This window comes from Lucilia sericata, unplaced genomic scaffold (genome assembly GCF_015586225.1).
Source record: "Lucilia sericata isolate MDLA Ls3-8-SP2 unplaced genomic scaffold, ASM1558622v1 Contig000226F_arrow, whole genome shotgun sequence".
Lineage (NCBI taxonomy): Eukaryota > Metazoa > Arthropoda > Insecta > Diptera > Calliphoridae > Lucilia > Lucilia sericata.
Genome location: NW_023994253.1, coordinates 109,873 through 137,589, shown reverse-complemented (window position 1 = coordinate 137,589; position 27,717 = coordinate 109,873). Strand labels below are relative to the sequence as shown.

General features: G+C 29.1%; 1 protein-coding gene across 7 annotated transcripts in view; it reads right to left on the bottom strand.

The window, feature by feature from the left end:
- The window catches only part of LOC119602393 (low-density lipoprotein receptor), a 292,767-nt gene that overhangs the window by 230,571 nt on the left and 34,479 nt on the right, over positions 1-27,717 (bottom strand). The gene's annotated exons all lie outside the window — the stretch shown is intronic.

Sequence of the window (27,717 nt, the reverse complement as noted above, 5' to 3'; positions counted from 1 at the left end):
AATCATAATTTCTGAAGAAAATTGATCAGCGATCATTTTTTTCTAAATCGATCTCAAAAACAATTGATCAGTGACTGATCAGCGATCAAAAGTTTCTAAAGAAAATTGATCACCGATCTCATATTCCACAAAAAATTCATCAACAATCACATGTTTTAATCAAAGTTGATCAAGTTTTCTAAATCACTAAAAAATTTTCTATGAAAGAAAAATTGTTTGAAGAAAATTGATTACCGATTAAATATTCTAAAGAAATTTGAACTCCGATCGTAATTTCTAAAGAAAATTGATCAGCGATCAAAAGCTTTTAACGAAAATTGCTCACTGATCTCATATTCCAAAAAAAAATTCATCAACGATCACATGTTTTAAACAAAATTAATAAAATTTTCTAAATCATTGAAAAAAATTTCTATGAAAGATAAATTGTTTGACGAAAATTTATTACCGATCACACTAACTATGATTTGTAAAGAAAATAGATCATCGATCGAAATTTCTTAAGAATATTGATCAACGATCAATATTTCTAATGAACATTCATCAGCGATCAAAAGTTTCTAACGAAAATTGATCACTGATCTCACATTCCACAAAAAATTCATTAAGGATCACATGTTTTAAATAGAACAGATTTTCTAAATCACTTAAAAAATTTTCAATGAAAAAAAAAATTGTTGTAGAAAATTGATTACCGATCAAATATTTTAAAGAAAATTGATCACTGATCGTAATTTTTAAAGAAGATTGATCAGCGATCAATATTTCTAATGAAAATTGATCAGCGATCAAAAGTTTCTAAAGAAAATTGATCACTGATCTCACATTCCACAAAAAATTCATCAACGATCACATATTTTAAACAAAATTGATCAAATTTTCTAAATCAATGAAAAAATTTTCTATGAAAGAAAAATAGTTTGAAGAGCATTGATTACCGATCAAATATTCTAGAGAAAATTGATCACCGATCAAATATTCTAAAGAAAATTGATCACCGATCGTAATTTCTAAAGAAGATTGATCAGAGATCAATATTTCTAATGAAAATTGATCAGCGATCAAAAGTTTCTAACGAAAATTGCTCACCGAACTCATATTCCACAAAAAATCCATCAACGATCACATGATTTAATCAAAATTGATCAAATTTTCTAAATCACTGAATAAATTTTCTATGAAAGAAAAATTGTTTGACAAACATTGATTTCCGATCAAATTTTTAAAGGAAAATAGATCACCGATCGGAATTTAAAGAAGATTGATCAGCGATCAATATTTCTGATGAAAATTGATCAGCGATCAAAAGTTTCTAAATAAAATTGATCACTGATCTCACAATCCACAAAAACTTCATTAACGATCACATGTTTTAAACAAAATTGATCAAATTTTCTAAATCAATGAAAAAAATTTCTATGAAAGAAAAATAGTTTGAAGAACATTGATTACCGATCAAATATTCTAGAGAAATTGATCACCGATTAAATATTCTAAAGAAAATTGATCACCAATCGTAATTTCTAAAGAAGATTGATCAGTGATCAATATTTTTAATAAAAATTGATCAGCGATTAAAAATTTCTAACGAAAATTTATCACTGATCTCATATTCCACAAAAAATTCGTCAAGGATCACTTGTTTTAAAGAAGAATTGAACAGATTTTCTAAATCACTGAAAAAATTTTCAATGAAAGAAACATTTTTGAAAAAAATTGATTACCGATCAAATATTTTAAAGAAAATTGATCATCGATCGTAATTTCTAACGAAGATTGATCAGCGTTCAATATTGAAAATTGATCAACGATCAAAAGTTTCTAAAGAAAATTGATCACCGATCTCATATTCCACAAAAAATTTATCATCGGTCATATGTTTTAAACAAAATTGATAAAATTTTCTAAATCACTAAAACAATATTTTTTGAAGAAAATTTATTACCGATCACACTAATTATGATTTGTAAAGAAAATTGATCATCGATCATAATTTCTAAAGAAGATTGATTAGCGATCAAAAGTTTCTAACGAAAATTGATCACCGATCTCATATTCCATAAAAAATTCATCAACGATCACATGTTTTAATCAAAATTGATCAAATTTTCTAAATTAAAAAAAAAAAAAAATCAATGAAAGAAACATTTTTTTAAGAAAATTGATTACCGATCAAATATTCTAAAGAAAATTAATCACCGATCGTAATTTCTAATGAAAACTGATCAGGGATCAATATTTCTAATGAAAATTGATCAGCAATCAAAAGTTTCTAAAGAAAATTGATCACTGATCTCATATTCCACAAAAATTTCATTACCGATCACATGTTTTAAACAAAATCGATAAAATTTTCTAAATCACTTAAATTTTTTTGAAGAAAATTGATTAACGATTAAATATTCTAAAGATAATTGATCACCGATTGTTATTTCTAAAGATAATTGATCAGCGATTAATCAGCGATTAATCACCGATCTCATATTCCACAAAAAAATTCATCAACGATCACATGCTTTAAAAAAATTTATTAAATTTTCTAAATCACTGAAAACATTTTCTATGAAAGAAAAATTTTTTGAAGAACATTGATTACCGATCAAATTTTCTAAAGAAAATTGATCAGTGATTATAATTTAAAAGAAATCTGATCAGCAATCAAAATTTCTAATGAAAATTTATGATTGATCAAATATTTATAAAGAAAATTCATTATTTATCATAATATCACTGATCGTTAATTTTAAAGAAAACTGATCATAGTTCAAAATTTTCTCCATGATCTTATAGTATTCCACAAAAAATTGATCAACGATCACATTTTTTAACAAAATCGATCAACATTTCTAAATCATAGAAAAAATTTTCAAAGGAAGACAAATTTTCAACAGAAAATTGATGATCGATTATAATGTGTAAAGAAAATTGATCATAATTTGTAGGGAAGATTGAACAGCGACCGATAAATTTTAACGAAAACTGTTCATCGATCAAAAGTTTCCAAGAAAATTGATCAGTAAATTGTGGAGAAAATTGATCACGAATAAAAATTCGTAATGAGAACTGATCACTGATCATAGTTACTAAAGAAAATTGATTACAAATCCTTCTAAAGAAAAATAAATCACAAATCAAACTTTCTAAAGAGAATTGACCATCGGTCGATTGATTGTTCAAAAATTTTACCGAAAGCTTCCCAAGAAAACTGATCACCATTTATAATTTGTAAAGAAAATTGTTTACGAATAATATTTTGTAAAGAGGATTGATCACCGATCATAATTTCTAAAGAAAATCGATCACAGATCATAAAATTATCATCAAACTATCTAAACAGAATTGAAAATCGATCAAATGTTTTTAAGAAAATAGATCACCAAAATTACTAATGAAAATGAATCACTGATCATAATTTCTAAAGTAAATTGATAACTGATCATAAAGAAAATTAATCAGCGATCTAAATTTCTGAAGAAAATTGATCAGTGATCAAAAGTTTCTAAAGAAAATTGCTAACCTAACATAATTTCTAAAGAAAGTTTTGTCACAGATCAAACATTCTAAAGAAAACTGATCACCCATCAAACTTTCTAAAAAAAATTGATCTCCGATCAAAATTTCTAAAGAAAATTGAGCGCCGATCATATTTTACAAACAAAATTGGTTACAAATCATAAACTCTAAAGAAAATTGATCTTTGATCTATGATCTTCTAAAGAAATTTTATTAAAAAATGTATCAGTGTTAAATTTAAAATTTAAACTTTTTTCATTTTAATTTCCTTTCTCGGAAATAAGTTTTTTTAAACTTTTTTCCAAAAGAAAATTAGAAACAAACTTTAGTATGTGTAAAATATACGATTTGTTATTTGATTTTATTTTTTATAATTTTGTTAAATAAACTTTTTTTCCTGTAATTCTATCCATTTGTTACTCCTCTTCTCGTTACCACCCTCAAAAATATGCTTTACAAAACAAATTTAAGCTTTTTTTAACAAACAATTTACACACATGACTTTGCAAGAGAGAGAGCCTGTGTATATGTGTGTATTTGTAATTTAAAAATTTATGTTAAAACCAACATGATGATTAACAACAACAAGAAGACTAAAACTTTTACTTTAGAAATATTTAATCTTCTTCATAATTTCGTTCCTCCTCCTGGAAAACAAAACAACTTTAATCCAGAAATAAAAATATTATTTTACATGTAGTTAGGAATAACATATTCACGGACTGACTGACTGATGGACTAACTTTTCATCATCTTTTAAAATCTTACACTTTCACATACAAACACACATACTAAATAAATATGAATTTGTACAAAAACCAGAAACAACAATACTATGTAAAACAGAAAAAAATATGTTTTGCTAACAAAACATCATGCATGCATGAATGAATGAACAATTTTGTTACAAACTCAACTATTCCATCCACATAGAACATCCGAGCAGCAGCACATCACTGTCATGTCACTAACAACCACCAACAACCACTCAAACAAAGTCATACACACTCACGCACACACACACACATCAAATTCTCCTAATACCAACAAAAATTGCAACATGAGCAATTACAACAAATAAAAACAAGTGTAAAAGATTCCCAAAATAACAAGGATCTGTTAGAAAACCTCATAAATAAAATGACCAATAGTTAATCTAAAAACAAAAATGAAAAATACTGGATAGAAATCAGATTCAAGGAATAAAAAGTGCTGCAAAATAGGATTGCACACACTTCTTACTCCTTTAACACAAATGCGTTCAATTCCTGAAACTCAAACTATAAAAAATTCCCAAAAAAATTGGTAGTAGAATCACCTATCTTTAAGCCTGTCGTAACATTGAAATGAATGCTGGCCCAAAATTTAGAAGTCACCCACAGATCATCCTTCTGTATGTGATTATGTTTGCTTTTGTCTTTTGGTTATATTTTCCTGAATATGAAAATACAACCACAATTTTTGCAGGGATTTTTTAAGATTAAGTTAAAAATGATAAAACACTCCAGAGGATAAAGCTTTAAACAGAGGAGTAAAGGAGCTAATCGTCAGAAAGAATAATCAAAAAATTAGTTCATAGTCTAGTCTTAAATATAGTCTATAGTCTAGCCTGTAATCTAGTCTGTAGTTTAGCCTAGTCTATAGTCTAGTCTATAGTCTAGTCTATAGTTTATTCTATAGTCTAGTCCATAGTATTGTCTATAGTCTAGTCTACAGTTTAGTCCATAGTATAGTCTATAGTCTAGTCTACAGTTTATTCTATAGTCTAGTCCATAGTATAGTCTATAGTCTAGTCTACAGTCTAGTCTATAGTCTAGTCTATAGTCTAGTTTTAGTCTAGTCTATAGTCTAGTCTATAGTCTAGTCTATAGTCTAGTCTATAGTCTAGTATATAGTCTAGTCTATAGTCTAGTCTATAGTCTAGTCTATAGTCTAGTCTATAGTCTAGTCTATAGTCTAGTCTATAGTCTAGTCTATAGTCTAGTCTATAGTCTAGTCTATAGTCTAGTCTATAGTCTAGTCTAGTCTAGTCGATAGTCTAGTCTATAGTCTAGTCTATAGTCTAGTCTATAGTCTAGTCTATAGTCTAGTCTATAGTCTAGTCTATAGTCTAGTCTATAGTCTAGTCTATAGTCTAGTCTATAGTCTAGTCTATAGTCTAGTCTATAGTCTAGTCTATAGTCTAGTCTATAGTCTAGTCTATAGTCTAGTCTATAGTCTAGTCTATAGTCTAGTCTATAGTCTAGTCTATAGTCTAGTCTATAGTCTAGTCTATAGTCTAGTCTATAGTCTAGTCTATAGTCTAGTCTATAGTCTAGTCTATAGTCTAGGTCTATAGTCTAGTCTATAGTCTAGTCTATAGTCTAGTCTATAGTCTAGTCTATAGTCTAGTCTATAGTCTAGTCTATAGTCTAGTCTATAGTCTAGTCTATAGTCTAGTCTATAGTCTAGTCTATAGTCTAGTCTATAGTCTAGTCTATAGTCTAGTCTATAGTCTAGTCTATAGTCTAGTCTATAGTCTAGTCTATAGTCTAGTCTATAGTCTAGTCTATAGTCTAGTCTATAGTCTAGTCTATAGTCTAGTCTATAGTCTAGTCTATAGTCTAGTCTATAGTCTAGTCTATAGTCTAGTCTATAGTCTATAGTCTAGTCTATAGTCTAGTCTATAGTCTAGTCTATAGTCTAGTCTATAGTCTAGTCTATAGTCTAGTCTATAGTCTAGTCTATAGTCTAGTCTATAGTCTAGTCTATAGTCTAGTCTATAGTCTAGTCTATAGTCTAGTCTATAGTCTAGTCTATAGTCTAGTCTATAGTCTAGTCTATAGTCTAGTCTATAGTCTAGTTAGTCTATAGTCTAGTCTATAGTCTAGTCTATAGTCTAGTCTATAGTAGTCTAGTCTATAGTCTAGTCTATAGTCTAGTCTATAGTCTAGTCTATAGTCTAGTCTATAGTCTAGTCTATAGTCTAGTCTATAGTCTAGTCTATAGTCTAGTCTATAGTCTAGTCTATAGTCTAGTCTATAGTCTAGTCTATAGTCTAGTCTATAGTCTAGTCTATAGTCTAGTCTATAGTCTAGTCTATAGTCTAGTCTAGTCTAGTCTAGTCTATAGTCTAGTCTATAGTCTAGTCTATAGTCTAGTCTATAGTCTAGTCTATAGTCTAGTCTATAGTCTAGTCTATAGTCTAGTCTATAGTCTAGTCTATAGTCTAGTCTATAGTCTAGTCTATAGTCTAGTCTATAGTCTAGTCTATAGTCTAGTCTATAGTCTAGTCTATAGTCTAGTCTAGTCTAGTCTATAGTCTAGTCTATAGTCTAGTCTATAGTCTAGTCTATAGTCTAGTCTATAGTCTAGTCTATAGTCTAGTCTATAGTCTAGTCTATAGTCTAGTCTATCTAGTCTATAGTCTAGTCTATAGTCTAGTCTATAGTCTAGTCTAGTCTAGTCTATAGTCTAGTCTATAGTCTAGTCTATAGTCTAGTCTATAGTCTAGTCTAGTCTAGTCTATAGTCTAGTCTATAGTCTATAGTCTAGTCTAGTCTATAGTCTAGTCTATAGTCTAGTCTATAGTCTAGTCTATAGTCTAGTCTATAGTCTAGTCTATAGTCTAGTCTATAGTCTAGTCTATAGTCTAGTCTATAGTCTAGTCTATAGTCTAGTCTATAGTCTAGTCTATAGTCTAGTCTATAGTCTAGTCTATAGTCTAGTCCTATAGTCTAGTCTAGTTCTAGATCCTAGTCTATAGTCTAGTCTATAGTCTAGTCTATAGTCTAGTCTATAGTCTAGTCTATAGTCTAGTCTATAGTCTAGTCTATAGTCTAGTCTAAGTCTAGTCTATAGTCTAGTCCTATTAGTCTAGTCTATAGTCTAGTCTATAGTCTAGTCTATAGTCTAGTCTAAGTCTAGTCTATAGTCTAGTTAGTCTAGTCTATAGTCTAGTCTATAGTCTAGTCTCCAACGGTTCCCAAATGGGGGTCCGCGGACCCCTAGTGGTCCGTAGCAAAATCCTAGGGGGTCCGCGAAGTCGAACGAAATAATACAAAGAATAAAAAACATTCTGCTTTATAAATGTATTTTACACATTTATTTCATTAGTAAACAAATATTTTTTTCATTTTCAACATGCATCTGTTTGTTTTGTTAAGAACTAAAATACAAAAACATTTTATCGTACATTGTAGATAATATAACGGCCAATTGCATAAAAGTACCTATAAAAAGTGTTTAAAGCTCAACACTGAAAATTGTACCATCATCAGCACGTAACAGCTAATACGTTTTTGATACAATTTCATTTGCTATCATTCTATGTGAATTACAATTCTCAAGAAAAAAATTAGTTTAGTTAGTGAAAAAGTAAAGATGTCTAAAAAAAGAAAATATAACACAGATTACTTGAAATTTGGCTTTACATTTATTTGTTAATAAAAATAATGAAGATTTGCCACAATGTGTTATATGTCACAAAATTTTGTCAAATGATGCAATGAAGCCGTCTAAATTAGAGAGGCATTTGGTAGCAAACCATCCACAATTCAAAAATAAGACAAATCATTTTTTTGCATCTAAGGGTCTCATTTTATAAAACGAAACGAAAAACGTTCAAAAAAATTTGTATGGAAAAAATTCAAATTTTAAAAAATTTCCCAGTATTCTTCATACAATTTTTTTACGTTAACGAAAGTTTCGTTTTATAAAATGAGGGGGTAAATTAAATACGTTAAAAAATATGAAGCTGGATTTATCTGGACAGTTGAATTTAGAAAGGGAAAAAACTATGGAAGTGTCCTATAAAATTTCAATGTTAATAGCAAAATCAAAAAAACCACACACAATTGGCGAACGCATAATAAAACCGTGTTTAGCTGCTGTTGGTGAAATGTTTGATATGGCCATAAAAGAAAAGATCTTAAAAATACCTCTTTCTGACAATTCAGTCAAGAGAAGAATTGATGATATGGCAGATGATATTAAAAAACAACTTCTTCAAAAGATTGAAAATTCCTTATTTATTGCACTGCAATGCGATGAAACTACAGATGTATCTCACTCAAGTCAGCTTTTGTTTTATTGTAGATTTATCGAAGAAAACAAAATAAATGAGGAGTTTTTATTTGTTAAATCATTAAAAACGACATCAAAAGGGAGTGATATTTATAAGGTCCTCTCCGATTTTTTATCCGAAAATAATATATCATGGAGTAAAGTAATCGGGATATGCACAGATGGTGCCGCTTCAATGATGGGTTCGCATTCAGGTTTTTTGAAGATGGCGAAGGAAAACAACAAAAATATGATTGGATCACATTGCGTTATTCATAGACATGCGCTTGCTTCCAAAACGTTGCCAGTAGAATTAAAAAATGCATTACAAACTGCTATAGATATAGTAAATTTCATTAAATCGAGTGCCTTAAGAACTAGACTATTTGAAGCCTTATGCATAGATCTAAATACAGAACAAACTAAATTATTGTACGTTGGCTTTCTAAGGGCAATATGCTGAAGAGATTGTACAACTTAAAAACAGAAGTGGAAATTTTTCTTTTGGAAAAAAATGAAATACTGTTTAAAAAATTTACTGAGAAATATTTTAAATTTTATTTCGCATACATTTGCGACTTTTTCGAAGCATTAAACAATCTCAATTTGAAACTACAAGGCAGACAAGTGACCATACTGACAGCATACGATGCAATTAATGCATTCATGTGTAAAATATTGTTATGGAAAGATCGCCTTGAAACCCCCATACCAAAATATTCTTCATTTCCTCTGCTGAATGATATTATTGATTCTTCCGACAACCAAATGTTTAATCTAAAAAGTATTATAATAAAACACTTATATACACTGCATAAACAATTTAGCAAATATTTTCCCGAGTTTAGCACAGCTTCTTGGCAAACCGATTTAATTTGCAATCCATTTAATATGGCTGTTGTTGACATACCTGACAATATCCAAGAAGAACTGATAGAACTACTAAATAATTCGTGTGCTAAGTCTGACTTTGAATCAATGACAGTTGAAGATTTTTGGTTAAAATATTATAAAGTTTACTCTTTGCTGGGGAATGAAGCGTTAAAACTTCTAATACAGTTTGCATCCACATATTTGTGTGAAGTCAGTTTCTCTGCCCTCCAATGCATAAAAACCAAATATAGATCTCGTTTAGATGTTGAAAACGAATTAAGATGTGCTTTGTCTGAAATCACTCCAAATGTTAAAGATATTATAAAATCAAAACAATTTTAATTATTTTTTAAAATTATTTTTCCCGAAATATTTTTTTATAAAATATTTAATGAATTATAATACTTTTATGTTGCTTATGTCAAAATATGTTATGTAAAAAAATAACGATCTCAAGTTTCTTACAAATCTTATATTTTTTAATACTAAGTATTTTTATGTTACTTTTTATTTGTTTTTTTTTTTTTTTTTTTTTTTTTGTTATTAGAGACTGTTTATCTTTAAATAAAAATATTTATGAATTAAAAATATATTTTAAAATAATAAATATACATATTATAGTTTTTGTCCGATTACGATTTTTAATATATTTATTTCAAAAAATTGAAACATGTATTGGGGTCCGTGGGAAAATTTAAATTTCATAAGGGGTCCGTGAAGAAAAAAACGGTGGGAACCGCTGGTCTAGTCTATAGTCTAGTCTATAGTCTAGTCTATAGTCTAGTCTATAGTCTAGTCTATAGTCTAGTCTATAGTCTAGTCTATAGTCTAGTCTATAGTCTAGTCTATAGTCTAGTCTATAGTCTAGTCTAGTCTATAGTCTAGTCTATAGTCTAGTCTATAGTCTAGTCTATAGTCTAGTCTATAGTCTAGTCTATAGTCTAGTCTATAGTCTAGTCTATAGTCTAGCCAGTGAAACGAAAACATTCCTTTTAAACTCTCCCCTTAGAAGGTAATTGCACTTGTTACTTTAATAACATTGTTGATTTGGCAACAACAGAGGAAAAATCATCAGTAGCAGCAAGCAGTAAGTACAGAAGTAGTTGCTCCTTTTTTTCTCCCAAAGTTGCAACCAACAAAATTTACTTTAACTTGCATGTGGCAAAAACGAATGAAAAAAAATTGTGAGCTTCATCACATTCATCTTCATCATTTTATACGTCATTAAATAAAGTATCATCTGCATGTAAAAGAAGACTATTCATTCTTTTAGTTTTTATTTTTATTTTGTTATTTGTAGAATGTAGACGAGAAGAAAAAACTATGAAAAGAAGTGTAACTGTGGCAATAATAAAATGGGGTTTTTATGGGTGGGGGCGGCTAATGGTTGTTAATACTCCATGTTTATTGTTCATATACCATAGCATGAAAAGGAAACATTTATTTAATATTTTTTGGGAAAATTTTTTGATATGAAAACTTTTTGTGTTGCACAACATTTTCATGTTCGTTTCTTTAGAGTTTGTGGTTTATGAGTTGTAATTTTAAGTGAACAAATGAAGTGGCTGCTGCTGTTCAGTTGTAACAATAATTTGCTTGTAAATATGTAAGTAGTTGCAAGTAGAGAGTAATGTGCCACATAGAAATTGCAATAATTAAGTAATCATATTTTCAAAAAGCGTTTGCAAACCAACAAGTATTTGGTAAACTAAACAATTCATATACAAAATAAATAATTTCCGAGAAAAAAACGTAAAGAATTATAACAAAAAATTATTAAAAACGTGTCTAACTTTTAGGGTGTTACTAAGGAAATAAAACTAACTGGATATTTATATTTTTAATTAAACACCTACGATACCAGCAAATGTATTATATAATAAAAAGTTTTCTTTCTCATAATTAATAAATCCCGTTACCCCGAATGCCAGCATTTTTCATTTTCAGGTTTGTATCTATTGTTAGTTAATTTTCTTCTTTTTTTTGTCAAAGTTTATTAGATATTCCCAACATGTTTCACAAAATGAAATTAACTGTTCACATACATACATTGGCAACAAAAAAACAAAAAAAATGGAAAAATCATACAAAACGGATACAAATCATCGCGTGACATCCGTTTTGTTTAGTTCTCATCTGACTCGCCTTTCTTACCCTTCCTCCTCCGCCACACCAAACTCAATGTTAGACGACAACAACAATATAAACTTGTATGGTAATTGCCAAAGGATGCAATAGCAATGTTAGAGAAAAGGATATTACGATTAGTTGTTTAAATGTCGTGAGCTTGAGGAGAAAAAAAAAACGAAAAAAACGTACGAATAAATATAAAACGAAATACGTTTTTCAAATTGGAAAAAATTACTTTAAGAGCATTTGCAAGCATTAAAATGGAGGAATGTGAGAAATGTGAAAATCGTTAAAATTTGTTAAAATTTGTTGAAATTAACAAATAATCATGAACGACAAATAGTTTGGGGAAAACTGCAGGAAAACAGGAATTTCAATGTTAGAAAACAAAAAAAATTAAATTATTGACCTTTTTGGACGTTATTTGTATATTCATAGTCTAGTCATAGTCTAGTCATAGTCTAGTCATAGTCTAGTCATAGTCTAGTCATAGTCTAGTCATAGTCTAGTCATAGTCTAGTCATAGTCTAGTCATAGTCTAGTCATAGTCTAGTCATAGTCTAGTCATAGTCTAGTCATAGTCTAGTCATAGTCTAGTCATAGTCTAGTCATAGTCTAGTCATAGTCTAGTCATAGTCTAGTCATAGTCTAGTCATAGTCTAGTCATAGTCTAGTCATAGTCTAGTCATAGTCTAGTCATAGTCTAGTCATAGTCTAGTCATAGTCTAGTCATAGTCTAGTCATAGTCTAGTCATAGTCTAGTCATAGTCTAGTCATAGTCTAGTCATAGTCTAGTCATAGTCTAGTCATAGTCTAGTCATAGTCTAGTCATAGTCTAGTCATAGTCTAGTCATAGTCTAGTCATAGTCTAGTCATAGTCTAGTCACATAGTCTAGTCATAGTCTAGTCATAGTCTAGTCATAGTCTAGTCATAGTCTAGTCATAGTCTAGTCATAGTCTAGTCATAGTCTAGTCATAGTCTAGTCATAGTCTTAGTCATAGTCATAGTCTAGTCATAGTCTAGTCATAGTCTAGTCATAGTCTAGTCATAGTCTAGTCACATAGTCTAGTCATAGTCTAGTCATAGTCTAGTCATAGTCTAGTCATAGTCTAGTCTAGTCATAGTCTAGTCATAGTCTAGTCATAGTCTAGTCATAGTCTAGTCATAGTCTAGTCTAGTCATAGTCTAGTCATAGTCTAGTCATAGTCTAGTCATAGTCTAGTCATAGTCTAGTCATAGTCTAGTCATAGTCTAGTCATAGTCTAGTCATAGTCTAGTCATAGTCTAGTCATAGTCTAGGCATAGTATAGTTCATAGACCATCGAAGTCTAATGTATAAAATATGAAAGTATGTGACAAGAAAATGGCAGCAGAAAATGATTATATTCTCATTTATCTACTTCTAAACATTAATTGCTTAAATTATTTAAATCTCAGTAATCTCTCGTTTTCTCTTGACTGCCATATGTCCCAAATCCTATGTTCTCGGCCTACTTGTGCCTTTAGTAGAAAGACAATAACAAAATCAGTCTAAGAAATTATACTAAAATTTTACATGACGTGTCAGATGACACACAATATAGGATAACACCTTTCAAATACATTTACTTAAGTTTTTTTTCACATTATCCCTCATTGTCATTAGGGTTTTCATATTATAACGTCCGGGGGAATTCCCGGGAATATTTAAAAAATATTACAAGATAAAGTTGGTAAAATTCATAATGTTTTATTTTCGAAAATATGAAATTGTTTGAACTACAAAAAAGGTAAATTTCCGGAAAATTCCCCGACCATTTTCAAAAAAAAAAAAAAAAATGTGGTACACAGATTTTTAAGATATAAAATCATTTTAATTAAAAGGCCAAATTTCGAGATTATCACCCAAAAATGTCGGTTATAAAAGCACCTTGAACATTTAAAACATAAATAATGACAAGTGTCATGCACATAGAAAAACATTTAAGTTTATGTATTTTTGTATATGTATATGGTAACATGTATGTATTATACTAATACATATTTATGTGAATATGAGAGTCTAATACAATTTTCCGTAAAACATTCTTAACATTGTTAAAATTTATGTTTTCCTTCTGGTTGCGTCTTCTTTTCTTTCTTAAATTATATTTGTGTTTGAATGATTAACATGCCCACTTGATATGTTACAGGATTAATGACACATGAATTTCACCAGCTTTGCTGAATTTCTTTTCTACCTGTTCATATATCAGCAGAGTAGTTATTAAATGTATCAAATGTAAACAAGGATTTGTTTCTCTCGTGACGACATTTTATTCTAATCTAAAAATTTCCTATTGGGCACTTGTTCTTGATATTATTTACAATTATATACGGATGTATTTAAGGATTTTCTTTTTTTATTATACATATTTGCAAAATAATTATGATTTAAGTTTTATAAATAAAATGACTAGAGCAAGAGGGACATGTACATATGCATGTATGTGCCCTAAGATGACAACCACAATTAATTGTAAAATAAAATATAATTATTAAATCTAATCCATGTTAGTCATGTTATATATGACTAATACAATTTATATATATTTTTCCTAAAAGCATTATAGCAAACAACGTTTATCACTCGAAAAGCGAAGGGGAGAAAAGTGCATAATAAAGTTTTATTAACTTTGGTACCATTGTGCAGCATCATGCTTGACGATGTTGCTTTTTTAATTAGTATTGTGTATTTTATGTGAAAATACGCTTGAAACTAGATAAAAGTTTGTGTAGTGTAAAAATTGCTAACAAAGATGAGTTTTTGCTATTGTTTTAAATTTTTGTTTTTAAAAAATAGTTAAACAATATTTTAGAAATTTATGGACGTGTTTTTTATTATTGTAATAAATTTAAGAATAGCAAAAAATAAAATAAAAAAAAATATATTGCGAAACATAATCGAAAAGTAATTGTACGATTGTGTGACTGCACTACTATTTAAATACGAATGGGTCATAACTGGACTATAGAATATACTAAAGACTGGACTATAATATGACTAGACTATGACCAGACTGTGATGTAGAATGGAATAAACTATGATTAGACCATGACTAGATCATATCTAGACTATGACTAGACTATGACTAAACTATGACTAGACTATGACTAGACTATGACTAGACTATGACTAGACTATGACTAGACTATGACTAGACTATGACTAGACTATGACTAGACTATGACTAGACTATGACTAGACTATGACTAGACTATGACTAGACTATGAAGACTATGACTAGACTATGACTAGACTATGACTAGACTATGACTAGACTATGACTAGACTATGACTAGACTATGACTAGACTATGACTAGACTATGACTAGACTATGACTAGACTATGACTAGACTATGACTAGACTATGACTAGACTATGACTAGACTATGACTAGACTATGACTAGACTATGACTAGACTATGACTAGACTATGACTAGACTATGACTAGACTATGACTAGACTATGACTAGACTATGACTACTATGACTAGACTATGACTAGACTATGACTAGACTATGACTAGACTATGACTAGACTATGACTAGACTATGACTAGACTATGACTAGACTATGACTAGACTATGACTAGACTATGACTAGACTATGACTAGACTATGACTAGACTATGACTAGACTATGACTAGACTAGTGACTAGACTATGACTAGACTATGACTAGACTATGACTAGACTATGACTAGACTATGACTAGACTATGACTAGACTATGACTAGACTATGACTAGACTATGACTAGACTATGACTAGACTATGACTAGACTATGACTAGACTATGACTAGACTATGACTAGACTATGACTAGACTATGACTAGACTATGACTAGACTATGACTAGACTATGACTAGACTATGACTAGACTATGACTAGACTATGACTAGACTATGACTAGACTATGACTAGACTATGACTAGACTATGACTAGACTATGACTAGACTATGACTAGACTATGACTAGACTATGACTAGACTATGACTAGACTATGACTAGACTATGACTAGACTATGACTAGACTATGACTAGACTATGACTAGACTATGACTAGACTATGACTAGACTATGACTAGACTATGACTAGACTATGACTAGACTATGACTAGACTATGACTAGACTATGACTAGACTATGACTAGACTATGACTAGACTATGACTAGACTATGACTAGACTATGACTAGACTATGACTAGACTATGACTAGACTATGACTAGACTATGACTAGACTATGATTAGACTATAGACTTGACTATAGACTAGACTATAGATTAGACTATAGACTAGACTATAGACTAGACTATAGACTAGACTATAGATTAGACTATAGACTAGACTATAGACTAGACTATAGATTAGACTATAGATTAGACTATAGACTAGGCTATAGACTAGACTATAGACTAGACTATAGACTAGACTATAGACTAGACTATAGACTAGACTATAGACTAGACTATAGAGTAGACTATAGACTAGACTATAGACTAGACTATAGACTAGACTATAGACTAGACTATAGACTAGACTATAGACTAGACTATAGACTAGACTATAGACTAGACTATAGACTAGACTATAGACTAGACTATAGACTAGACTATAGACTAGACTATAGACTAGACTATAGACTAGACTATAGACTAGACTATAGACTAGACTATAGACTAGACTATAGACTAGACTATAGACTAGACTATAGACTAGACTATAGACTAGACTATAGACTAGACTATAGACTAGACTATAGACTAGACTATAGACTAGACTATAGACTAGACTATAGACTAGACTATAGACTAGACTATAGACTAGACTATAGACTAGACTATAGACTAGACTATAGACTAGACTATAGACTAGACTATAGACTAGATTATAGACTAGACTATAGACTAGACTATAGACTAGACTATAGACTAGACTATAGACTAGACTATAGACAATTTAGACTATACTATACTAAATGAATTTCATATGAATAATTCTTGCCAAAATCTCTTTTTATGCTCCATTAGAGTTTCGCAGATTATTCTGACATATTTTATTAAAATAAAAATATGTATTCTGCAGTAACATTAACACATACATGAAAAAAATTGTCACATCATCATTATCACAAACATATCAGCAATTTGCCACTTTCATATGCAACATCTGCAACCTTTTGTGTTGCACTCTAACTACTTGCTGTGTTGTTTTTTTTTCAGCTCATCTTTATATTACAACACTTATGGCAGAGAACATCAAAAACGTTTTAGTTTAACATTTTCTTATAAATTTCACAGGCGTTTTCTTTTTGGGAAAATGTTTCTTTTTATTAAAAAACAACATATACAATTTTATTTTCAGTTTTTCTTAGTAAATTGAAGAAAAAAAAAAAGCTTTTTGTTAAACTTATCAAACTTTGTTAACAGAAGGAGTGAAAAATGAATAATATAAAAATCATAATACTTAATGATGGTTATTTTGTAAAGCATACTTTAGAGCGTAAATTGAATGCTACTAACATACTTTACAAAATGACTTGCTTGATAGAAAAAGATAACCCAGTTAAGAAATTAAAAATAATGCTAATATATCTAGTGTTTAATTGAAGATGAAAAATTGAGTTAAATTAATTGTTCAACTTTTAATATTTGATTTACTTTTTAAATTTTAAATCCAGTAATTATAAAATGTTGAAATTTATTTGAACATTGATCAACAATCTATTTTTTTAGTTCATACTTCAACCAATTGTTACAATCTTTAGCAACAGCAAACATTTGAAATTCCCCCTATTGTTTTTGTTTTTTCACACAACTCGAGCATACTTTAGGGCGCGTTGATAAAGAAATGCATGCATTCACATAGAATGACGATGAGTGTTGCATGAATGAATGAGAATGAAATAAAAAAGCTTTTATTATTACAACATTTAAACTAGACAACAAATTGTTTGCCATTAATACTAAATTACACTTGTTAAGAGAACAAACAAACAAAAACGAAATAGTTTATTTTAAAAATATTAAATTTAAACAAAAAACTGTTTCTACACAGAGAGAAAAATTATGTGTTAACACGATTTCAAGAAATTTAACTTTCAAAATTTAGATCCCATAATTGGGAAGTAATTTAATCACAGTGATCATAATATAATTAATATCCGAAAAACTTTAAACTTTTTTCTCTGTGTACATATATATTTCTCTAAAATATTGAAAACTTTTGTAACAAAATATTAATAGAACTAACAGAAATATTGTATATTAAACTATTGAATATTATCGTTTTATTCTATATATTTAAAGTCTTTTTCCTTTCATAGTTTTTTTCCCAGCCCTTTAACAATATTCCATAAGATTCACAGCAAAGACATTTTGCTTTTCTTTTTCTTAAGAAAAGCAATTTGTATTTTAGTTTCTTTAGGGCTTTAGGCTAAAATGAAATCGAGTATTAAGGAAAAAAATTACACTGCAAAGCAATTGGCAAAATTTACCAAATTGTTATTTATAACTTTTTGTAGAAGAAAAAAAAATCTCTTTTTGCCCCAGAAATCTTAAAGAAAAACTTATATAATTATTTTTTTTAAATATGACCTCTAGTCATTGAAATTCAATTAAAATGTCTGTTATCTGTTTTAATTGGAAAAGGATGTGACAGAAAGTAAGCCAAAAAGGGCCTTATTAGAAAGAGGCGAACTTTAAATGCACTATACCTAAGAAATATTAATGACAAGTTACGAAAGACCATAAACTAGCATATGGATTAGTCTATAGACTTGCTATAGTCTAGCCTATAATATAGGCTATAGTCTAGTCTATAGTCTAGTCCATAGTCTAGTCTATAGTCTAGCCTATAGTCTAGTCTATAGTTAAGTCTATAGTCTAGTCTATAGTCCAGTCTATAGTCTAGTCTATAGTCTAGCCTATAGTCTAGTCTAGTCTATAGTCTAGTCCATAGTCTAGTCTATAGTCTAGTCCATAGTCTAGTCTATAGTCTAGTCTATAGTCTAGTCTATAGTCTAGTCCATAGTCTAGTCTATAGTCTATAGTCTAGTCTATAGTCTAGTCTATAGTCTAGTCTATAGTCTAGTCTAGTCTATAGTCTAGTCTATAGTCTAGTCTATAGTCTAGTCTATAGTCTAGTCTATAGTCTAGTCTATAGTCTAGTCTATAGTCTAGTCTATAGTCTAGTCTATAGTCTAGTCTATAGTCTAGTCTATAGTCTAGTCTATAGTCTAGTCTATAGTCTAGTCTATAGTCTAGTCTATAGTCTAGTCTAGTCTATAGTCTAGTCTATAGTCTAGTCTATAGTCTAGTCTAGTCAGTCTAGTCTAGTCTATAGTATAGTATAGTCTAGTCTATAGTCTATAGTCTATAGTCTATAGTCTATAGTCTATAGTCTATAGTCTATAGTCTATAGTCTATAGTCTATAGTATAGTCTATATGTCTATAGTATAGTATAGTATAGTATAGTATAGTATAGTATAGTATAGTATAGTATAGTATAGTATAGTATAGTATAGTATAGTATAGTATAGTATAGTATAGTATAGTATAGTATAGTATAGTATAGTATAGTATAGTATAGTATAGTATAGTATAGTATAGTATAGTATAGTATAGTATAGTATAGTATAGTATAGTATAGTATAGTATAGTATAGTATAGTATAGTATAGTATAGTATAGTATAGTATAGTATAGTATAGTATAGTATAGTATAGTATAGTTAGTATAGTATAGTATAGTATGTATAGTATAGTATAGTATAGTATAGTATAGTATAGTATAGTATAGTTAGTTAGTATAGTATAGTATAGTATAGTATAGTATAGTATAGTATAGTATAGTATAGTAAGTATAGTATAGTATAGTATAGTATAGTATAGTATAGTATAGTATAGTATAGTAGTATAGTATAGTATAGTATTAGTATAGTATAGTATAGTATAGTATAGTATAGTATAGTATAGTATAGTATAGTATAGTATAGTATAGTAGTATAGATAGTATAGTATAGTATAGTATAGTATAGTATAGTATGTATAGTATAGTATAGTAAGTATAGTATAGTATAGTATAGTATAGTATAGTATAGTATAGTATAGTATAGTATAGTATAGTATAGTATAGTATAGTATAGTATAGTATAGTATAGTATAGTATAGTATAGTATAGTATAGTAGTCTAGTCATTAGTCATAGTCTAGTCATAGTCTAGTCATAGTCTAGTCATAGTCTAGTAGTCTAGTCATAGTCTAGTCATAGTCTAGTCATAGTCTAGTCATAGTCTAGTCATAGTCTAGTCATAGTCTAGTCATAGTCTAGTCATAGTCTAGTCATAGTCTAGTCATAGTCTAGTCATAGTCTAGTCGTTAGTCATAGTCTAGTCATAGTCTAGTCATAGTCTAGTCATAGTCTAGTCATAGTCTAGTCATAGTTAGTCATAGTCTAGTCATAGTCTAGTCATAGTCTAGTCATAGTCTAGTCATAGTCTAGTCATAGTCTAGTCATAGTCTAGTCATAGTCTAGTCATAGTCTAGTCATAGTCTAGTCATAGTCTAGTCATAGTCTAGTCATAGTCTAGTCATAGTCTAGTCATAGTCTAGTCATAGTCTAGTCATAGTCTAGTCATAGTCTAGTCATAGTCTAGTCTAGTCATAGTCTAGTCATAGTTAGTCATAGTCTCAGTCATAGTCTAGTCATAGTCTAGTCATAGCTAGTCATGTCTAGTCATAGTCTAGTCATAGTCTAGTCATAGTCTAGTCATAGTCTAGTCATAGTCTAGTCATAGTCTAGTCATAGTCTATTCCATAGTCTAGTCATAGTCTAGTCATAGTCTAGTCATATTCTAGTCATAGTCTAGTCATAGTCTAGTCATAGTCTAGTCAAGTAGTCTAGTCATAGTAGTCATGTCTAGTCATAGTCTAGTCATAGTCTAGTCATAGTCTAGTCATAGTCTAGTCATAGTCTAGTCATAGTCTATTCATAGTCTAGTCATAGTCTAGTCATAGTCTAGTCATAGTCTAGTCATAGTCTAGTCATAGTCTAGTCATAGTCTAGTCATAGTCTAGTCATAGTCTAGTCATAGTCTAGTCAGTAGTCTAGTCCATAGTCCTAGTCATAGTCTAGTCATAGTCTAGTCATAGTCTAGTCATAGTCTAGTCATAGTCTAGTCATAGTCTAGTCAGTCTAGTCTAGTCATAGTCTAGTCATAGTCTAGTCATAGTCTAGTCATAGTCTAGTCATAGTCTAGTCATAGTCTAGTCATAGTCTAGTCATAGTCTAGTCATAGTCTAGTCATAGTCTAGTCATAGTCTAGTCATAGTCTAGTCATAGTCTAGTCATAGTCTAGTCATAGTCTAGTCATAGTCTAGTCATAGTCTTGTCATAGTCTAGTCATAGTCTAGTCATAGTCTAGTCATAGTCTAGTCATAGTCTAGTCATAGTCTAGTCATAGTCTAGTCCTGGTATAGTCAAAAGTAGTTTCCTAGGATATTTAGCAAACGGAGTGATAAATTGGAAATGCCATTGCCTTCAGTTTGTCAAGAAAATATGACATTTTTGTGTAACAGATTTAAAATAAAATGAAAAATATGGATAAATAAATTTTACATAAATATATACATATGTATGTAAATACTTAAATTAAATGGAAAATAAATAAAAAGTTATAAATTTTAAAGAAAACAAAAAATTTTAAGAAATCTATACAAGTGCTGCTATATGTAATCCTTGAAAGTGGCTCAAGATATTTGTTACTTTTAATAGCTTATGGTTTTATTTATAAGATAAAAGTAAAAAATTTTATGGTTCTTGGGTGATTTTTGAAAGGCTTTTATAATTTTACTGGTTTTATTTATTTAATTTTTTTGTTGGTAGAAATTATTTTAAAAAATATTTTATTTATATTGTTATAGATATTTATTTAATTCTTAATTTAAAATTTTATTTTATAAAAAATGCCTTAAAAATGTTTTATATGAAATGTAAACAATTTCTTATTGTTTAAGAATAATTACATTTTTGCTGTTAAACGTAAGAAGATTTATGTTGTTACATACATATTTGTTTAGAATATAAAATATTTTAAATATTTTTCTATTTTTTACTAAAAATTTTAATTTTATTTAAATAAAATATTTTTAGACAGATTAAAAAATGTTTTAGCTATTTTTCTTAAAGTCTTATACGATTTAGACAAATTAAATGAGTGCATCATTTAAAAAATAGCTTTTCTGTTTGTTGTTTATTATTATTTTCCAGTAATTAATTTGATTGCATAAACATTAAATATTTTAAGAAATTATTTTCAATTACTGTGAAATATAATAGATAAACTGTGGGCTTTGATCTAATCCCCAGTTTGTTTTTCGAATAATGCTCCCCCTGGTATTGTATTATTTTCGCACTAAATTTTAAAACAAAAGTTCAAAAAAATTCTCCGAATGAAAATTACACATTCATAAGTAAGTCTTTGTTGAAAAAAATATATATGATAAAATTGTAAGCAGTCGACAGCTTGCAACAAAGTAACTAACAATCTTACAACATGTTGTCGTCTTCGACTAGGTTTTCTTTCATCTTGTTTCTCTCTTTTCAACAAAATTGCAAATAAATTTTTGATTTATTTTATATTTCAAGTGAAGAAATTTGTTTTTCTGCGTTGTTAAAGAAAAATGTTTTATTTTTATTTTAAGTCTACGAAAAGCAGTTAACATACATTTGCATAAAAATACTACATGCTAAATATATTTTGTACAAACTATATGTATGTAAAAAAAAACTCATTTGCAACGATTTGCATTACATTTATATTTTATTTAACACAAAACAGTGAAACGATAAAAAGTAGTAGTCTAAAAAAAGAAAACTTATACTGCCTTATTCATAACAATTTACTAAAGGTTTATAGAACAAATGTTGTATGAAAATTTGTTTAATTAACCTTTGATAAATTGTTAAGTATAATGCCCATAGACTAGACTAGTCAATGTCTAGTCTAGTCTAAAGTCTATAAATTAGACTATTCTATAGTACCGTCTACAGTTTATTCTATAGTCTACTCTATAGTTTAGTCTATGGTCTAGTCTACAGCCAAGTCTATAGCCTAGTCTACAGCCTAGTCTATAGTCTATTCTATAGTCCATTCTATAGTCTAGTTGTAGTCGAAAAAAACAAAAATTATTGACTAGACTAGTTAAAGTTTATTGTATAGTCTAGAATCTAGTCAATAATCTAGTCTATTGTTTAGTCTATAGTCTAGTCTATAATCTAACATATAGTCTAGTCTACAGTCTAGTATATAGTCTAGTCAATATTCTATTCTATAGTCTAGTATAGCCTATAGTCTAGTCTAGTCTAAAGTCAAGTAGTAGAGTAGTATATAGTCTAATCTATAGTGTAGTTTATTGTATAGTAGATAGTCTACTTTTTAGTCTAGTGTATAGTCTAGTATATTCTAGTCTATAGCGTATTCAATAATCTAGTGTAGTCAATAGTCTAGTCAGTAGTGTAGTCAATAGTATAGTCTATAGTCTAGTCAATTTTCTAGTCTATAGTCTAGTCATAATATAGTCAATAGTTTAGTCTATAGTCTAGTCTATAGTCTAGTTTTTAGTCCACTTTATAGTCCAGTTTATAGTCTAGTCTATAGTCTAGTCTATAGTCTAGTTTATTGTATAGTAGTTAGTCTAGATTTCAGTCTAGTCTATAGTTTAGTTAATAGCCTAGTCAATAATCTAGTCTAGTTAATAGTCTAGTCAGAAGTTTAGTCAATAGTATTGTCTATAGTCTAGTCAATATTCTAGTCTAGTCAATAGTCTTGTCAGAAGTTTAGTCAATATTCTAGTCTAGTCAATAGTCTTGTCAGAAGTTTAGTCAATAGTATAGCCTATAGTCTAGTCTATAGTCTAGTCTATAGTCTAGTCTATAGTCTAGTCTATAGTCTAGTCTATAGTCTAGTCTATAGTCTAGTCTATAGTCTAGTCTATAGTCTAGTCTATAGTCTAGTCTATAGTCTAGTCTATAGTCTAGTCTATAGTCTAGTCTATAGTCTAGTCTATAGTCTAGTCAATATTCTAGTCAATAGTCTATGGTCTAGTCTATTTGTTAAACTATACATAGTCTAGTATACAGTCTAGTCATAGTCTAGTCATAGTCTAGTCATAGTCTAGTCATAGTCTAGTCATAGTCTAGTCATAGTCTGGTCATAGTCTAGTCATAGTCTAGTCATAGTCTAGTCATAGTCTAGTCATAGTCTAGTCATAGTCTAGTCATAGTCTAGTCATAGTCATAGTCATAGTCTAGTCATAGTCTAGTCATAGTCTAGCCATAGTCTAGTCATAGTCTAGTCATAGTCTAGTCATAGTCTAGTCATAGTCTAGTCATAGTCTAGTCATAGTTTAGTCATAGTCTAGTCATTCTAGTCATAGTCTAGTCATAGTCTAGTCATAGTTAGTCATAGTCTAGTCATAGTCTAGTCATAGTCTAGTCATAGTCTAGTCATAGTCTAGTCATAGTCTAGTCATAGTCTAGTCATAGTCTAGTCATAGTCTAGTCATAGTCTAGTCATAGTCTAGTCATAGTCTAGTCATAGTCTAGTCATAGTCTAGTCATAGTCTAGTCATAGTCTAGTCATAGTCTAGTCATAGTCTAGTCATAGTCTAGTCATAGTCTAGTATAGTCTAGTCATAGTCTAGTCATAGTCTAGTCATAGTCTAGTCATAGTCTAGTCATAGTCTAGTCATAGTCTAGTCATAGTCTAGTCATAGTCTAGTCATAGTCTAGTCATAGTCTAGTCATAGTCTAGTCATAGTCTAGTCATAGTCTAGTCATAGTCTAGTCATAGTCTAGTCAGAGTCTAGTCATAGTCTAGTCATAGTCTAGTCATAGTCTAGTCATAGTCTAGTCATAGTCTAGTCATAGTCTAGTCATAGTCTAGTCATAGTCTAGTCATAGTCTAGTCATAGTCTAGTCATAGTCTAGTCATAGTCCTAGTCAAGTCTAGTCATAGTCTAGTCATAGTCTAGTCATAGTCTAGTCATAGTCTAGTCATAGTCTAGTCATAGTCTAGTCATAGTCTAGTCATAGTCTAGTCATAGTCCTAGTCATAGTCTAGTCATAGTCTAGTCATAGTCTAGTCATAGTCTAGTCATAGTCTAGTCATAGTCTAGTCATAGTCTAGTCATAGTCTAGTCATAGTCTAGTCATAGTCTAGTCATAGTCTAGTCATAGTCCTAGTCATAGTCTAGTCATAGTCTAGTCATAGTCTAGTCAGTCTAGTCATAGTCTAGTCATAGTCTAGTCATAGTCTAGTCATAGTCTAGCTATAGTCTAGTCATAGTCTAGTCATAGTCTAGTCATAGTCTAGTCATAGTCTAGTCATAGTCTAGTCATAGTCTAGTCATAGTCTAGTCATAGTCTAGTCATAGTCTAGTCATAGTCTAGTCATAGTCTAGTCATATTCTAGTCATAGTCTAGTCATAGTCTAGTCATAGTCTAGTCATAGTCTAGTCATAGTCTAGTCATAGTCTAGTCATAGTCTACTCACAGTCTAGTCATAGCTTAGTCATAGTGATATATTTATTTAATCTTACCTTAAAATAAGTGACAATTTTTAAAAGTTTACAACTTTTTGTAAAAAACTTACCTGTAAAGAAAGTAAGAAAAAAGAGTTATGAATATGTTTATAAAAAAAACTTCCAAAAAGTTATAAAATCTGGCTACTTTTATTGCCATAACTGTAGTTTCTCTTCTTCTATTAAAAACTACACATTTGTATGAATAATTTTACTTATTTTTTTGTTTTAAAGTCAAAATAAGACAAAAGAAATGAAAACATGATCTTGGGAATATTCATGTTTCAACGAAAGAAAAAAGAATCAAAAGTTTTTTCCTTGCAAAAAAAATTAAAAAAACAGGGGCAGCAGGTGTTGCCAAAATTTTTATATACAGCAACAACAACAAGGAGAGTCACAAGATATGTATGTATGTAAGTGTAAAGTTAAATGTAAATGTAAGGATGTGTTTGGTTGAAGTGTGTGTTTGTGGGTGGGTGCTTATTATATTTACTAAGTTTTACTGCAGAGTACAAACATTTCCACTTAAAACATTAAAATAAATATTCTCTTTTAAGTGTTTTCTAGTGAGATGTTTGGCTGGCGGCTCATGAAGCAAAGGTGTTGAAATGAAATATACTTTCCTAGTTTCTCCATAAGGAGAATTTAAGGCCCTTTTAAAACTAAACCTATTTTTAGCATTTTATAAAGCCACCTCTGTGTTATCTTTAGGTGTCATTTTTTAATCGCATGTGGAAGCATGAACAAAGCTTTTCTATATTTTTTTTTAATATTTTTAAAATTAAATCCTTTTGGATTACAGCAAAACAGATTCATGTTTTTCTACTACATTTCACTTTTTGTATTTAAAACTGACAAAGGTTTTGTTAAAAACAATTACCGAGTGTCAGACTTTCTTTTATATTTGAATTTAAAATTTTATCACACAAGAATAAAGTATAAAGTTTTTTTTTTGGTTTTACCAACAAAAAAAGAAGAAAATCTAAGTTAAAAAGTATATGACAAGGATGTGTGTGTGGCACAGCTAATATTTTAATGTGTAGCAGCAACTGTCACATTATGTAAAAGAGTTGAAGTTATGTATATAGAATTTAAACAAAAATACAGCTTTTAATTAAGAAAATATAAATAAATTAAATTCTAGGGAGTTTTTTAATTTTTTTTAAAAAAGTAGTATTTTTTGTACTTTTTTGAAAAAGCTCTTAAATTTACCTCACAGTTTCAGAATATGGTAATTTATTTAAAAAACATAATTTTAGGAATTTTTGGCTTTTTTAAAAAAAGTAGTAGATTCAGTACTTTTTTTAAATCTCTAAATTGTTTGAAAAACTCAATTTTCAAGGCTGTGATTGCAAATACAAGCTATAAAACTGTGTTATTGACACTTTTTAGAAAAATACTTTTTTAGTACTTTTTGTAAAAAAGTAGTTTTTGTTCATTATTACAAAAAAAACATATAAAATGTTCTACGAAGTTGTTGTGTGACAAAATTATCAACTTTAAGGCTTCAAATTTATATTGCTACTTTTTAAAGAAAAAGTACTTTTTTGGTACTTTTTTAAAAAAGGTCATTTTAGCAATTTCTACACAAACAAATTCTTTTTTTTCTCCCCAATGAGTTATTTTCTAATTTCTATAGGTATTCGTTTTAAATGTAGTACTTTTTTGGTACTTTTTGTATAAAAAGTAGTTTTTGTTCTTTATTACAAAATAAACACATTTAATATGTTCTACGAAGGTGTTGTGTGACAAAATTATCAACATTTAGGCTTCAAACTTAATTTGCCACCTTTTAAAGGAAAAGTACTTTTTTGGTACTTTTTTAAAAAAGGGCTTTTTAGCAATTTCTACACAAACAAATTCTTTTTTTCTCCCCAATGAGTTGCTTTCTACTGTCTTCTATAGGTATTCGTTTTAAATGTAGTTTTCTTGGTACTTTTTAGTAAAAAGTACCTTTTTGGTACTTTTTTATAAAAAGTATTTATTTTCATTTTTTTGCACAAAACGATTCTGTTTGAGGAATTTCTCTAATTTTGGCCTCCAAATCGAATTGCTTGCTTTTTGAGAATAAAGTTGCTTTAAGGTACTTTTTTTAAAAAAGTACATTTTTACACTAAAAATTTCATATTTACATCTCTTCCGTCTCTATTGTTCAGTATTTTTCTTATAAACATTTTTATTTTTCTAAAAAAGTACTTTTTTATTTTTTTAAATGTTATTGAATAGTTATGAAAAACTCCTTTTTGGTACTTTTTGTAAAAAATTTTGGTACTTTTTTTTATAAAAAGTCGTATTTTTGTTACTTTTACGAAAATATGACTATTAAACATGTCCAACAAGAGTTTTGTGAGAAATATTAATAAAATTCTGCACTTAAAATCCACTTTGGTACATTTTCGAGGAAAAGTACTATTTTTGGTATTTTTTCAAAAAGTATTTTTTTGCCATTTTGACCCAAAAATCATTTTTTAACATCATCAACATGAGTCCTTTGACAAAAACTTATTAAATTGTATGCTTTTCTCACAAACAAAAAAAAAAACTATACAA